Here is a 4,482-nt window from a genome sequence, read left to right on the forward strand (position 1 = left end):
TGTGTTATCAACACTGTTTTCAGCACAAATCCAAAACATAGCCCCATACTAGCTACTATGAAGAAAATTAACTCTAACCCAGCCAAAACCAGCACACTGATGTTTTTAGATTCTCAAGCACGGGACATTGTTAACAAGTGTTCTCAATAGCAAACTGCTTTTCTCTAACCAGAAAACTTGTACTTCATTAGATTGTAGAAATAAGTGGCTAGCACTGTCCATTTGCTCTTCATTGTCTTCTGACAGCCAAGAATCACAATGATCAGATTCACAGAAGTGCAATGTGTTGTACTTCAAAATTAATACAATCTTTAAGAAAATATTCTTTTCACTATTCAGTTTTATTGCGGTATGTTTACTCTTCATTTCTCCTTTGCTCTTCAAGTGCCAATAGTTTTGTATAAGAAAAAAGAAACCAATCATTCTTGTTCGGTTTTCTTTCAGTAATTGTTTGGGCAATTTATTTTGAACACTTCTGCTAATCCTTGGTATTATTTATGCACAAAGACTGCTAGAGTGTTAGTACTTATTTTTTTCTAAATCCTGCACCTAAACCTTGATCTCTGTTATTTTTTAATTTCTCCATTACATTTCAGTTGAAAAATGTTTTGTGTGTCTGAGAGTCACTTATCACAGCAGAATTCGTATCTGCCTATTTGCTGTCCCTACCTCTTGTGCAACTTCTTCCGGAGTGAATGCTTGGCTCAGGGGAGTTGCTAGTTTTATCCTTCATGTTGATGGGCTCAAAACTTACATCTACATTTTGTTTCTCTTTGAATTTTTTTGTCTGCAGTTCTACCCATATCCAGAATAACCTGGAGTAATGTTTGATTGAGGGAACAATGTGCTTCTGAGAAGGAATTCAGTGAATTTATTTTAAAATCCTAATCTGAATTTTAATTTTTTTTTTCTTTAGATCTTTTTCCTTTGTGCACTCTGCCACACCAAACCCAGCTGCAGAAGTAGATTCCTACTACTTGTTGTTTGCATTAATTTTCTTGACGTACTGTAATTTATTAATAATGGATGTGTGTATTTGTTACAACAAATAACTCTATCAATAACATCACAAGTTATATATATACTGTTCATATACACAGTGAAAACCCAACACAGGCAGATCAAAAACAAGTCTCAGAAATTACTCATAAAGTTTTTGTTCTTTAGATGATGTTTGAATTAGAAACATCGATGGCTGCACTTCCAAACAAACTTTGATCCATGTGGATGTTCGTCTGTACAGACTTCTGAAAAGGATGCAATGAAAAGTTCATGGGATCCATTTTATCAGGTGCCCTGATACTTTCAATTCAAGATCCCAGTAGAAAACCCTCAAAAACTCATCTCTCACTGCTGTTCAGCATACTTTGTTTTTTTCCTAGTACATTAAAAACTCAGAGGTACAATAATGCCAGGAACAATAAGAGTGAGCTGAATATTTCAAATCTTATAAAATATTTGGCTCAAAAATGTTTCCAGCTTTCTGAGGACAGTCTATTTATTTATTTTTATATTCCTCCCTCAACTCGTTTATTCTTCCTCAAGTGGCATCCTGGAACGCTGTTCATAAAGTCACCAGCAGAGCTTTTTTTGATGCAAGTGCTGGCAGCAGAAAAATGAGATTTCTGCTTTCTCTGCTGGGTTTCTCAAGAAGAATGATACTAGTGACACAAGAATGGTTTACATTTAAATATTTTCAAATGTACAGTTGGACTGGCATGTAGACACTGGGGTTAGAAAGGATGAAGAGGGAGATATCCAAAATGAAGACAGGTGAAAATATTTTTGTGATGGTGGTAAGGAATATCCTAGTTGAACAAAACGCCTGCAGGTCGAAAAAAAAAGTGTGTGGGAGGAAAGATGGCTCAAGAGTTGTGCATCTTTACGAAATTTATACTGGTGCTGTCATGGCCACTACGTTGTGAAAATGGAGATAAAACTTGAGCAACAGATGTAAGACTTTTAAAATAAGTCTTTAAAACTTTGGGTTGAAAAAGGTTCAAACTGGCCTTCACACAATAAGAGAGGCAGTATGTTAAGCCGTGCCAGCCCCTTGTTAGGAGGTTCTTCAGAGATCCCAGGTAATTCCTCCTCTCTTTTACAAGGGTGTGAATTTACAGGAACTCCAGTGAATGTATGGGGCTTGGGGGAGTGTATAATGGGTACAAGTGAAACAAGGACATTCCCAAAGAACAAGACTCTTTCAAAAAGATGATCAGGTTGGAGTCCAAAGCACAGTCAGAAGTGCACTAGAGAAGTTGGTTCTAACACTGAAAATCACAGATGTAAGTCAATTGCTGTTACGGTGACTAGCGTGCTCTCAAGGGATTTATTGGTGATGCACTGCTTATATCAAAGCTGTTAGGCTGGTTTCCTGGTTACCAGTCTTGAAAAGTTATCGATGGGATGAATTCTAAATAATTTTGTTGTTTCTAACAAAGTAAACTTTCATCCATCCTCCGAACCATAGTTAAAATTTCATTTTAATGACAGATCATCAGAGGTTCAGGAATGTTTGCTATCCCTGTATTTTGTCATGGACCAGAAAGAAATATCATATAATCAATGAATATCCAGTTTCAATAAGAGAAGAGAAATAGCTGCCACGTATCCTGAAAGATCCAAAGTGCAGGATCAAGAACAATGCTATTCTCCAAAAGTACCTATCATTTCTTTAGTCTGAGGTTTAAGTATATTTCAAAGACACAATCAAGATTTTCAGTGTGAGCTACTTCACACTTCACAAGAGAAACTGTGAGTAAATAGTGGAAGAAAGAATTTCAGAAATACAAAGAAAAGGAGAAAGTACAAGCTGTGTTGCTTACAAACTTACTCTTTTCATTGCAGTGGACCAGAGTACTGGATGCTTTATAGAAACATAGAACAGGTTGCTGCCCAGAGGAACATACGGTTTAAGAAATTTCCTGATGTTAATTTTCAGGTCTGACTTGCACTGAGATGAGCAGAGTAATGAGAATAAAAGAAAGAACTAGGTGACCAGCAAACCTTGAGGCGTTCTGTATTCTGTTCAGTTACTACTCCTGTCATAGGTGCCGCACTCCTATAACAGGCACCCTTAACAAAATCTGCCCCACTGCCACTTTTCTCAGCTATTTGAAAGTCGCCATTGACTCCCCAGTGGAGAGCAAGGCTGGACAACCTTCAAGGTGGTGCTGTCAAGCTGTAGCGACCAGCACAGAGCACAGTGCTTCTTTCTGCAGGAAATCCTACCTCCTCTCCCATTGCACAGCCTCAGCAGAGACAGGCTTCAGATTGCCCGAGGTTCTCCAACACAGGCCCTGCCACGTCAGACAGAAAGCATGGAAGGAAAAGGACGGTGTTTGGGACTGAGAAGCAGTGCTCTGCACAGCACCATCCGGCCGAGGACCCTGTGCACCTAGTGAAGAGCTGTTGTCTTATCTTCCCCTGTTAAGACGACTGCCAGTGTCTGCTCTCCTAGGAGGTAAAACATGCTTGGCTAAGAGCAAGGCGACAAACTCTTCGTAGTCAACAGTAGACTTTAAAGCCTTTCCAGGCTCTGTAGTATTAGGATATTTCAACCTCAATGTGCTGTGGAATAGCAATATACTACAATAGTTGTTTAACAAATCACACTAAGAAATAATACTATTCTATCTCTAGGAAAGCTTTTCACCATTTTGTGCAGCTTCTCACAAGCACTGACTAATTACAACTTTGATGTGCACTGGCCTAGGTCCACGTAACTGAAATCCCACAGGATGCGCAGACTGTCACTTTTCAGAAGCTTGAGTTAGAGAAACAAAAATGTCTGTATCTTCTTCAAACTGGCTTCAGAATGAAAAGCCTAAGGGAAAACCACACGATTATATTCTCTTTCAGTGTCCAGTGGTCCAGCACACACATAAGACCTTACGCAGAAAACATTTAATATGTGACAACTGTGCTTAAGAGCAGAATTTTAGTGAAGTACTTTAAGTACCTTGTTAAGTTCTCTTCATTTATTTTATATGAACATGGAAAGGAAAAGATTATGTTCTCCTAAAAATGTTTGGCTGATTAAATTGCCTCCTTGGCAAAGAAGGAGCCCTATCTAACATTTTCCCCTATAATGTTTCTAAAAATTATAAGAAGAAACGTGCTTTACCTAACTAAGCTATCTTGTTCTAAAAAACCTTCAGATGTCTAGAAGAGGCATTTTATATAAGTTTGTTAAGAAACTGATTGTCTGATATTCAAAATAAATCAACTTCTGGGGATTTAACCACGACAACAAAAGGTGCATTTATGTCAAACAGATTTCAAACATGCATGCCTCATTTGTTCTGTGTGTTTAGTTTAATGCTAGTGGTTTAGAGACTCAGCACAATAGCTTTTACTTGGCATTAGTACATATTCAGTTGGTGTAGCAGTTGGTTTCCATTATAATTGATCTTGCGTGTTCCCTTTCAGATCGGTACAATGTATGTTCCTGATTCATGCTTTTACCCTGCCCAAGTCTCC

The sequence above is a fragment of the Fulmarus glacialis genome, unplaced genomic scaffold (genome assembly GCF_000690835.1).
Source record: "Fulmarus glacialis isolate BGI_N327 unplaced genomic scaffold, ASM69083v1 scaffold1503, whole genome shotgun sequence".
NCBI lineage: Eukaryota > Metazoa > Chordata > Aves > Procellariiformes > Procellariidae > Fulmarus > Fulmarus glacialis.